Source organism: Bos grunniens, chromosome 29 (genome assembly GCF_055505025.1).
Source record: "Bos grunniens cultivar Pamir isolate PY7600 chromosome 29, Bosgru_T2T1.0, whole genome shotgun sequence".
In the NCBI taxonomy this organism is placed as follows: Eukaryota; Metazoa; Chordata; class Mammalia; order Artiodactyla; family Bovidae; genus Bos; species Bos grunniens.
Genome location: NC_141193.1, coordinates 39,218,295 through 39,230,825, shown reverse-complemented (window position 1 = coordinate 39,230,825; position 12,531 = coordinate 39,218,295). Strand labels below are relative to the sequence as shown.

General features: G+C 39.4%; 2 long non-coding RNA genes across 2 annotated transcripts; both read left to right on the top strand.

Annotated features, from left to right (window-relative positions):
• Positions 1–17: 17 nt before the first annotated feature.
• Positions 18–5,733, top strand: LOC147342520 (uncharacterized). Its single transcript, XR_015157888.1, has 3 exons — positions 18–589; positions 806–892; positions 5,449–5,733. It is a non-coding gene; the product is annotated as an uncharacterized LOC147342520 (long non-coding RNA).
• Positions 5,734–6,720: 987 nt separating this feature from the next.
• On the top strand, positions 6,721–9,030 carry LOC147342519 (uncharacterized). The gene is made up of 2 exons (XR_015157889.1): positions 6,721–7,615; positions 8,436–9,030. It is a non-coding gene; the product is annotated as an uncharacterized LOC147342519 (long non-coding RNA).
• Positions 9,031–12,531: the final 3,501 nt, after the last annotated feature.

Below are 12,531 nucleotides of genomic sequence, written 5' to 3'. Positions count from 1 at the left end.
ACCGGCCCTTCCGCTGAACGTCCTGGCACCACCTTCTTCTCGGGATCCTACCCGGGCTTTCGCAACACCTATTTCTCAGAAGTGGGGTGGAAAAGACGGCCTCTCTCATTGGCCGATTCGTAAGGGACTGTTCGGTCATTTGTTGCCATAACAACCCATTCAGGGAGGCCAGTGGGCCCGGGGGAGGCTATTCCCGAGGCCCAACCCAACCGATTTAAGGCTAGCTGTCAGCGGCCGGCTCTTCGACCCTCCCTCCGGATCGCTCCGGCCGCTGAGGCGCTCTGTCAATCACCAGCCCTTCCGGCAGCCAGGCGGCCGCAGCGGAAAGCCAGGGCTGAACCGAGAAGGGGCGCTTGGCGCGCCCCGCCTACCCCTGGCGCGTCCTGCGACTCAGGTGCTCCCGAGAGCCTGGGCGGGCCCCGCTGTCGCGGCCGACCGTCCCCTCCCAGAGCCGAGGGCCAGAGGGAAGCGCCGGCTTCACCCGGAAGCTCGGGAAGAGCTAGACTCGGCCCCGGCGCGCCGCTTTCCACTGCCACAGACAAAAAACACCTCAGCTGGCTGTCTAGAGTTGAAGCCCTTGATTTAGAAGGTGTGTGTGTGAGAGAGAGAGAGAGGAAAAGAGGAAGGCTTTTCTATGAGGCATGTGGAGGAGATATTTGGGAACCCAGTCCTGAGTTCTAGGAAAGCTTTCTCACTACAGCCTCACCCAGCCCCGAGCCGATAGCCCCTTCGAAACACCCCTAGGGTTCGCAGTTTGGGTCACCTAAGAAATACTACATAAATACTTGAAAGAATCTTTTCCCAGGTTTCTAAAGTCCTATTTGGAGGCTGGAAATGACGCAAAACACAGAGCATTCAAGTGCGGAGGAGCTGCCACAGAACACAATAAATGGTGGGTTTTGTTTTCGTTGAGTCGAGATAGTAATCTAAATGTAGGCTGGAAAAAAAAATAGGTATTAATTACATAAAATGTGCATTGCCCTCAGGCTACTAGGCTCTGCAGAGGTACTTGTTCCCCAGAAGAAACTGCTCTTAAAAATGAAGTAATTCCTTTATTTGTCCTATGTAAAGTTAACATTTTCGTTTCTTTTTGTTTCTTTTTGGGGTTTTTCAGCAGCTTGATTGAGGTTTATTGATACATAGTAGCACATATTTAAAGTGTACAAGATTGTTTTGACATGTGTTTTTCATTTCTTCCTAACGTGATACCGCAAATGAATGAAAGCCTAGGGAGGAGAACTTACTTTTTGTTATTTGAAGCTACTAAATATTGTTGAATAAGTATTTATGAATCTCAATACCATTGTTAGTGATGATTCTTAGTTATAATAAAGTTGAGAAACTGTCAAAGTTCCTCTTTTCTCAAGGCACATGTCCGCAGTAAAACAGCCCTTCTAATAGTTTTCCTTGTAATTTTAAAGCTGAACTTAGTTACTAAACTTTTAGTTACAGAAAATACCTTGTCTTTCCTTATTTTTTAAATCATCTTAACAACCAAGTGAACGTTTAAAAAATAAGTTTTCATAGCTCTGATTTGGCTTCTATTGTGTCCCTCCGAAGCTACACAGAGAGTAAACAGTATATGCTTAGCATATAAATCAGCAAATCTATGTACCCACAAAAGACGGGGAAAACTCAAGAGTGTTATACAATCGTATTTAAATTGATTTAAATACGATTTATAAGAATACACTTTTACTTTATGTACTCCAAGAACGAGATCATCAGTATTTTTAAATATACAAATGAATGCATGAAACTTCTCCCGTGACAGGTTCAACGCCAGTTCTTTTAATGCGCTCTGCACCTACATTAAGCCCATCTCTATGCTAGGTTCATCGGTGACCATGATAGGCGCTGGGCCTGGCCCTTATCATACTTACAGCCCAATTATAATCTCATGGAATAAAATGGAAAAAGTACTACACCTGACCAGGAAACAGTGGGTTTCCCAGAGCTATTGTAAGAAATCAAACCAACTGGTTATTGTTTCTTTCCTTTTCTTTCTTTTTTTTTTTTTTTTGAGGAAAATAATTAAACTCCTCCCTTGGTTCACAGTATTTACAAGAGGACTTAACTCTTCCCCAAAAAAACCTCTGTCTTAGGAAATCAGGTACCTTTTTGATGTAAATGATGTCATCACACTAAAATGTATATACTAAACATAGAACGGAGAAGGCAATGGCACCCCCCTCCAGTACTCTTGCCTGGAAAATCCCATGGATGGAGGAGCCTGCTAGGCTGCAGTCCATGGGGTTGCTAAGAGTCGGACTCAACTGAGCGACTTCCCTTTCACTTTCCACTTTCAGGCATTGGAGAAGGAAATGGCAACCCACTCCAGTGTTCTTGACTGGAGAATCCCAGGGATGGAGGAGCCTGGTGGGCTGCCGTCTATGGGGTCTCACAGAGTTGGACACTACTGAAGCGACTTAGCAGTAGCAGTAAACATAAAAAGTCAAAAGGAAATACGGGAATGAGAATTAAAAAGCAACCCCTTTATAAACAGATAATTAGCACTTCCAGCAGGTGAAATATTATCTTTAACATGTGAATCCAGTTTGTATAAATAATATGCAGGGATAATATTTACAGTATATATATATATGAGTATATGTATGTGTGTGTGTGTGTGTGTGTATGTTAGTTGCTCAGTCATGTCCAACTCTTTGCAACCCCGTAGACTGTAGTCTACCAGGCTCCTCTGTCCATAGGATTCTACAGACAAGAATACTGGAGTAGGTAGCCATTCCCTTCTCTAGGGAATCTTCCCGACCCAGGGATCGAACCCAGGTCTCCTACATTGCAGGCAGATTTCTTTACTGTCTGAGCCTCCAGGGACAGCCCCGTGTGTATGTATATATGTAAAATATTTGCATATTTTAAATATATGTATGTATATGATTGCTCAAGGGCTTCCCCAGTGGCTCAGTAGTAAAGAATCCACCTGCACTGCAGGAGATACAGGAAATGCAGGTTTGATCCTTGGATCAGAAGATCCCCTGGAAAAGGGCCTGGCAACTTACTCCAGTATTCTTGCCTGGAGAATCCCATGGACAGAGGAGCCTGGGCAGGCTATAGTCCATAGGGTCGCAAAGAGTCAGAGGTGACTGAAGCAACTTATCACATGACTGCTCAAAACATGAAGAAAATTTGTATCCACTTAAAACATTCTTTGTTATTTAGACATTTTACAATCATAAAAGTAATGCATGCTTATTCTTAAGAATTCAAGTGCAAATATATAAATAAAAAATGAGGGACTTCCTTGGTAGTCTAATGGCTAAAACTCCACACTCCCAAGGCAGGAAGCTGGGGTGCGATCCCTGGTCAGAAAACTAGATTCCCACATACCACAGCTAAGACTCTGAATGCTACAACGAAAGATCTTGAATGACGCAACTAAGATGGAAGATCCTGAGTAGTGCAACTGAGACCAAGTGTGGCCAAATAATTAAATAAATATTAAAAAATGAAAGAAAGTTCCACTTTCTGCTCTTGGCCACAAGATAATTACTGTTCAGTATATAATGTATTTTCCATGCCTTTTTCAATGAACGTATAATAAATATGTACAGTATATTATATTTGATCTTGACAAAAATGGGTCCATTACTTTTCAAACTCAAAGTATAATGGACATCCTTTCAAGAGCAGACCTAAAACTATGTAACTCAAAGTATTTGTTTTTAAAGTTTATGGCTTAGAAATATAGCTCTCAAGAATAAAGCAATTCTGGTATTTCTAAACTAAGTTCTAAAACTGGCGTATAGTAAATATTCAAAGAACACTTGTTGACAAACCCAAACTTTCGATTTCAGTTTCGCCTTGTTTGTCCACTGTTGTATTCCACTAGCTGAAATAGGCAAATACAAGGTTAGCTGAGAACCTAGGCTGAGGCTGGACTTGATGATATAGAGTTGAGAGATAATCAGGGGGAAGAGGCTGACAATTTGAATGATGTGATCACCATGTTCCAAAAATCAGTTCATAGTTTGGGGCCTTAGAAATTTTGCCAACACCTCTACTTTTAGCAATCTTTTCACTTGTTTGCAGAAAAATATGATGATATAATTTCTCAATTTAAGTTTTACTCCCATATATTTATTTTTAACCATTCAGCATTTCTTTCCAATTGTGCTTGAAAAAAGCAAAAGAATATGCAGCAAATATATACTAACAGAAAACCTCCAAAATGTTATTTCATAACAGATTATAGGTAGCTAGATTTTCTTGCTAAAAAGTTGATTTTTTTCATTGGTCCACTCAACATGGCCCCTGCTTTCATGGAGATAGTTACATTGTATATGTGCTCAAATGCTCAGTTGAGCCCCACTGGTTGGGACCATATGGACTGTAGCCCACCAGGCTCCTCTGTCCATGGGATTCTCCAGGCAAGAGTACTGGAGTGGAGTGCCATTTCTCCCTCCAGAGGATCTTCCCCACCCAGGGATGGAAGCCTCATCTCTTACGTCTCCTGCATTGGCAGGCAGAGTCTTTACCACTAGTGCCACCTGGGAAGCCCCATTGTATATATGTAGTCTATATTTTATATATAGAGAGAGAGGAAACAGAGAAAGAGAGCCATAGTCTGCTGAGTGAGATAAGCAATTAAACCAGCGTGACAAGAGTCTTACCACACAGTGTGACAAGATAGCAACATAAACTGTGAGTGTGAAAGAAGCATGTAAATCAGACTGGAGTGCTCAGGTAAGCCCTCCCTGATTTGTTAACACTTGACAGTTTTCAAAGGCATGGCATTTGGAAAAAGGCATTCCTAGCAAAAAGACAGGTAGATCCAGGTTTCATGGGTCCCAAAACATACACAATTTGGAGACCTTCTCAGAGAAAAAGAGTGCAATATTACACATATAAAGTTTTATGGCCTATGTTAAGTGAGGTTTTGCTGGTTTCACTGTATGTCCAACCTATTTGAAGTAACCTGTTCAAACAAGGAAATGAATCTCTGAGATCTGCAACTATTTTAAAACAGATCAAAAATATATGTGTAGGAGAATTTATGAGGTAAGAGCAATTGCAAATGGCCTTTTATGAGCTTTGAAGTATAAGAAATAGGAGTCCACTGAAGGATTTTTATTGGGGAGTGGCCAGATTTTTTGTATCAAAAGATAATTCTGTGAGTGCCAGGTCTGGTTAAAAAAAAATTATTATATTTCTTTTAAATGTATTTATTTGTATTTTCAAATATATTTATAAATTATCAAAATTATTTCTTTCAAAACTCTTAGGGTTGCCTTTTTTGTGTATTTAAGAAAAAAAAGTGATGCTGCTTAAACAAAGGTAACTACAGTGTAAGTTTCATGGGGTGGAAAGTAGATATACATAATGTAATTTTGACATATAGTTTTGGTTGTAAAGTTTACTCTGAGAATTATGTGAATTAGGACTTCCTTGGTTGTCCAGTGGTTAAGAATCTGCCCGCCCATTCAGGAGACATGGATTCAGTCCTATCTCGGAAGACCCCACATGCCAAGGAGCAACTAAACCCATGGGCCACAAGTACTGAACCTGCAATTTAGAGCCCTCGAGCTGCAATTTCAGTATCCCACACACCTAGAGTCCTTGCTTCCCAGCAAGAGAAGCTACTGCAAAGAGAAGCCCGCACACCGCAACTGGAGAGTAGCCCCTGCTCTGCCCATAACTAGAGAAAGCCTTCGCACATCAATGAAGACCCAGCACAGCCAAAAATAAATAAATATAGATTTTAAAAAGGAATTATGTGCTTTAGTTTTAACTGCATCACATTCTAAAATTCATTTCCCAGATTACCTGGTGGCGGAAATTCTTGTGAGTCAAAATAAAAGCCCTGTTCTTCTTAGCACTTAAATCATTTTCTGGTGGTGATTTCTGCTCTGAGAAGCCAATTCATCTAATTTCAGTACTGTTCTGTGCCAAGAAATAACTTGGGTTAAGGCAAGAACAGAGCCTGTTATCAGGTAAGTGAATTAAACTGAAGGAGTGTGTACTGCATAGAGAAACCATAACTCAGAATAGTGGTTCAAAGCATGGAGTCTGATAAAATAGTTTTACTCCTTTCCCTGTAGCAGTTTCTTAACCCAATGACTCTAAAAAAAATTATCTAACATCTTTGAACTTCTGATTTCTCATATGTAAGAGGGAATTATTGACAAGTCTTACCTTGTAATTACAAGGATGGAATGAGATGATAGATATTATTGTGGACTTTGTCCTGGTACATTGACCTAGCAATCTCACTTCTAATTCCACACAAAACCAATTTACTCACATTTGGGAAATAAAGTGTGTAGAGCTTCCCAGGTGGTTCAGTGGGTAAAGAATCCGCTTGCAATGCAAGAGAGGCAGGAGACTCAGATTCGATACCTGTGTGGGGAAGATGCCCTGAAAGAGGGCATAGCAACCCCTTCTAGTATTCTTGCCTGGAGAATCCCGTGGACAGAAGAGCCTGGTGGCCGCAAAGAGTCGGACACGACTGAAGCAACTGAGCACACGTGCAGCAGGAGGTTATTCATTCCAGCATGGCTTGAAGTAGCAACATACTGAAAACGATTGAAATGTCCATTGTCGTGGGACAGACTAAAATATGGTGAAGTGACAGTTGCTCTGCTGCTGCTGCTGCTAAGCTGCTTCAGTCGTGTCCGACTCTGTGCGACCCCATGGAATATACAGTCCATGGAATTCTCCAGGCCAAACTACTGGTGTGGGTAGACTTTCCCTTCTTCAGGGGATCTTCTCAACCCAGGGATCAAATCCAGGTCTCCCGCATTGCAGGCAGATTCTTTACCAGCTGAGCCACAAAGAAAGCCCATACATCTGTGCAATAGAAGGGCAGTTCTCAAACTTTTTAATCTCAAGACCATATTACACTCTTGAAATTTTCTGAGGACCCCAAATATCTTTAGTTTATATGGATTACATATAGTAACATTTGTCATTTTAGAAATTAGAACTTAGACATAAAAAATATTCATTTAATATACAATAATAAACCCTTTACATATTAATCTAAAAATATATTTTTTAAAAATTTAAATTCTTTTTGGCCATACTATAAGCACAGCTTGTGGGATTTCAGTTTCCCAACCAGGGACAGAACCTGGGTCCCTCTGCAGTGGAAGCATGGAGTTTCAACCTCTAGACCACCAGGAAATTCCCTAAACACATTTTTTTTCTTTTCTTAAAAATTTATTATTATTGAAGCATATTTGATTTATAATGATGTGTTAGTTTCAGGTGTACAGCAAAGTGATTCAGCTATATATGTATGAATATATATTCTTTCTCAGATTATTTTCCATTATAGATTAATATAATATTTTTATTTTTATTTTATATTGGAGTATAGTTGATAAACAATGTTGTGATAGTCTCGGGTTACAACATAGTGATTCAATTATACGTATACATATATCCACTTCTTTTCAAATTCTTTTCCCATTTAGGTTGTCACATTATATTAACCAATGTTAATACTACATTGGTTTTTAAAAATCAGGGAAACACAATATACACATATAATGATGTACATGTTTATATGTGCAGATAATATCACTGGAAGAATATACCAGAGAAACGGGTGACAGTAATTGCCCTTGGACAGGGCAACATGGGAAACAGGGTAAGAAGAAATCTTTTCACTTCATTCTCTTTTCTGCCTTTGGAACTTTCCACCTTATGAAAGTATTAATGAAAAAAATTAAATTTCTTTTTAAAGAAAATGATGATATGTATACATACTTTCCACAAGTCCTGGAAGATGCTTAATGAATTACATATAATGTCTTTTTATTCTTAGATAAAGCCATTATTCTAAAAGGTTTTTTTTCTTCTGTTTTTTTTTGATGGGAGGGCTACATCATGTGGGATATTAATTCCTCCACCAAGGACTAAACCCACACCCTCTACAGTGCAAGTATGGAGTCTTAACTGCCAGACCACCATCAGTTCAGTTCTGTCGCTCAGTCGTGTCCAACTCTTTGCGACCTGGAAGCCCCTAAAAACTCTTTGTTTTTTTAACAATAGGAAAAACATAAGACAATTAAAAATCTTTTATTCAAATGCACACAGTTTTATTAAGCTGCTTCAGAATTAAATACATGAAATCTAAACATCCTGATAACTGCAGTTACTTTACATCTGTTATCAGAATCAGTTACTTTGCATCTGTTATTAGAATGATCATAACAATCATGGACATAGACAAACAAAAATCTGAAAATAATGTCAATTCAATCACACAGCAAATAAATGAGCTACCTGATCACTCAAACGAAGAAACCTAAGACAAATCAGAAAATTTCACAGAGCCAAATCATCATAAACTTTAAAAAAATTGTTTAATCATTGGCTTGAAAATGTTTTTGCTGCATATCAGTCAACATTAAACTTTTAGAGGCTTTTAACTGCAAATATTTATTTCCTCTCTCACTGATCTGTAGGTTGGATGTGGCTCTGCCAGGCTTGACAGGAATCAGTTAGGCTTGATTCCAGGCTGCTGGTTGAATTCAAGCCTATGCCACATATTTCCTCATTCTCCTTGGACCAGTGGCTACCTGGGACATGTTCTTCTCATGAAGGGTCACCGGAATCCAGGAGAGTAAACTGAAACATAAGATGCCTCTTGAGATCTCAGCCTGCAACTGGCACACTTGTCATTTTGGCCCACATCTCATTGACCAAACCAAGTTACAAGGCAAATGCATCATAGGTTGGGGTGAGGCGAGATGTCCTCTGCCTCCTCTAGTAGGAGACACTGAAAAATTATATGATAAGTACGTGGATGTAGAACTGTAATACAGGAAGTTCATGAAGCATGGGGAGCAGTGATTCGATCTATCATATCATTTTCAAAGAGTTCAATGTGCTCCTTAATGGCTTAAGAATAATGACTCTGGGTAGATGCAGTCCAAGATACAACACAAAATCTCTGGTCCATAAACAATCTCATCCTGCCGAACTGGTAGCCCCAGTTTCCTTGGGTTGGTAAACATAGATACAAAGAAGTAAATTAAACCCATACTGGAATAATCTGTATACTTGTTGTTTTTCAGTTACTAAGTCATGTCCGACTCTTTGCAATTCCATGGACTGTAGCACACCAGGCTCCTCTGTTTTCCACTATCTCCCAGAGTTTGCTCAAATTAATGTCCTCTGAGTCAGTGATGCTCACTGGCAATACTATCTGTACATATCTGGTATTTATTTGAGAGAGAAGGGAGCAAGATAGTGCAGTAGTATGAGTTTGCAGCCAATACAAGCTACCACCTTCCTCTGGCCCCAGGTTGCCTTCCTCAGCTTTCACCCTTACTGGGTATAGCAGCTCAAAGGTGCCTTTGCCAACACACACTGAATCGTGAAAGACAAGAAGACCCAGCAGCAGGATTTTTGCTGAGTGTGTGGCAAGGCATGAAACCTAAGGCTGGACTAGATGTCAAAGACAAGATCTTGTGGTACATAGGTCAAAACATACTACTTGAATCTTCTAATTTGCATACAATTCATCTTTCCCTCAAGACGTTTGAAACAAGAAATGAAAAAAAAAAAAAAACCAAGAAATGAAACAAAACTAATTCAAGATGTAAACTATCCTGGACCGCCTCAACTATTGTTTGGACCAAAGTGATCAGGTCCTTGTCCTTCATGCCTAACAGAAGAAAGGGTGTGTCTTCTAGGGGAGAGGAGGTAGTATTTACTCCAGTATCTATGGTCTTTTAAAACAGTGTCTGGATAACGTCAATTAAAAGACTTGAGAAGAAACAGGGCTGCTGCTGCTGCTAAGTCGCTTCAGTCGTGTCCGACTCTGTGCGACCCCATAGACGGCAGCCCACTAAGCTCCCCTGTCCCTGGGATTCTCCAGGCAAGAACACTGGAGTGGGTTGCCATTTCTTTCTCCAATGCATGGAAGTGAAAAGTGAAAGTGAAGTTGCTCAGTCGTCTCCGACTCATAGCGACCCCATGGACTGCAGCCCACCAGGCTCCTCCGTCCATGGGATTTTCCAGGCAAGAGTACTGGAGTGGGGTGCCATCGCCTTCTAAAATCAAGAGGAAAAAAATCAATAGAAAATAGAAGCAGATCTATAGACGACCCAGATGTTGAATTAAGATGGAAGAACTTTAATATAACTATTGTAAATACATTAAAATTATTTGATGAACAGAATGAATGAAAGATAAATTTTTAAACAAAGAAATGAATCTCTAAAAAGAATGAACAAAATGGAACTATAGACTTAAAAGAAAATATGAATATTTAAATATAGCTCAGTAAATTTATAGCCATTATTTCCCAATCACCTTGATTCAATATGTGAAACATTTTGGTATAGTTGATAGAGACTTGAGAAACACCTTGATCTGGTTAGCAACATAACACTGTAGCTCTAAAGTGTATCATTTTCTCAGCAGATTTGTTTCATTATCTTTCTGTTGAAAAATGTTTAACCTTTTGCAAAAATTCTGTGAATGCACTCTATTTTGGACTCCTGATCTCCTATATACTGTCACCATGTAGAAAATTTCAGAGAAAGTTCTATTACAAACACAAGTAACTGTTCATTTTTAAAATTGTTTTGACATTTACAGATTAATACAGAAAAATCAACTGCCCTATGATCTTGGAGGAGCCAGGGTTTTCATATGCTCCTGTTTACTCCTTTCCTTTTAAATCAAAGAAAAATTCTGATTGTAAAACATTTTACATGGTCTTACTTTCACCATCCTTGATATATCTTTACTCTCCCTGCTACAATTCCAAGGCCTTAACAATTTCAACCTTCTCTAAGAATATCTGCCTCTGAACCAGAATTGTAACACAATGCCTCAGATAATTCATTCTATACCTTTTATGATATGCTTAAATAATTCTCATTGTTTTAAAATGAGTGGTTTTATTTAAATAAATTGAATATTATATCAATTTAAGTAATTCATTTTTAAAAACTACTGTTTGCAATTTTAGAAAATTTAGCATTTTACAGAATCTGAGACATAACCGTACGGTTTTCAAACAAAAATTTGTGGTTGATTTTTAACTTGTAAAATAATCTTACTATTCATAAATGCTATGCTAAGTCACTTCAGTCGTGTCCGACTCTGTGCAACCCCATAGACGGCAGCCCACCAGGTTCCCCCGTCCCTGGGATTCTCCAGGCAAGAACACTGGAGTGGGTTGCCATTTCCTTCTCCAATGCATGAAAGTGAAAAGTGAAAGTGAAGGTACTCAGTCGTGTCCGACTCTTAGCGACCCCATGGACTGCAGCCTAGCAGGCTCCTCCGTCCATGGGATTTTCCAGGCAAGAGTACTGGAGTGGGGTGCCATTGCCTTCTCCGACTATTCATAAATATTGTTGCAATATTTAAGAGAACTGAGAGCTTGGCAGAGTTTTGCTTATAAGGTCAAGCATTTAAAGTGTTTAAAATGGAATGTATTAAATTTACAAATGCAGTTTAAAGGTTTAAAGAAATGCAATTAAGTAATTGTTTGATGAAGATTTGTTTACTCAAGTGAAGTTGATTGCATATTCATTAGGCAATTTTTGACATTTTCTTGATATATAAATAAAATAATTGAAATTATTATGAGTTCAAAGACAATTTTTGAAAATGAAGTTTTTTCAGTTGTCATCTTAATATATTGAATATTAGTGTTTAAAAACTCCCATACTGATGAAGTCTTTTCTGTGTGCAAAGCTCTTGGTTAAAAATTTACATTAACAAAGTCCTTTTTAGGTAATAAAAATGGAAAGTATCTCTGATAATCTGAAATGAATATATCATTTTCTTGTTTAAATACAATAATCAGCCTGTCAGAGACCTTGGAATATACCCTTGACAGCCTCACATTCTTCATTTAGCAAAGAACTCAGAAGCTGAGCAGCATAGTGTGGGTTCCCGCTCTCTGTTCTTGCAGGTGGAGCCATCTTGCCAAACATCTACTGCAGAAACTTAAACACTTCCCTGGCTGCCCATTGACCCAGCATCAAGTCCCTGATCCTGAGGTCCCACCGCCTCTGGCCTTTGCCTCCCACTGAGCTTCAGGAAGCCAGTTGACCCTGGCTCTCTAATCCGCTCCCATGTAAATACAGCTCCAAGCATTTTCTTTCCTCAGGGCTTTGGCAATGCCATTTCCTCAGCTTGAATTGCTTCCCAGAGCATTTCCTCCCTACAACACACAAGTAGCTACTGTCACTTAACTAAGGAGGCCTTCTATGACCCTCCAGACCAGGTTATGGACTCCTGGTTTTATATCTCAGAAAAAGCATGACAGAAATTATATAAGGTTATTCAGAAAATATCCTTAGCCAATCCCCTCTAAAGTATATTTAGGTTGTTTATAGTGTTTGTGGCTTCTCAGGGGACACTAGTGGTAAAGAATCCACCTGATAATGTGGGAGATGTAGGTTTGAGTCCTGGGTCAGAAAGATTCCCTGGAGGAGGAAATGGCACCCTATCAAAAAAAAAAATGGTCTTTTTGCCTGGAGAATCTGACTGATAGAGGAGCCTGGCAGGCTACAATCCGTAGGAGCCCACACAAGT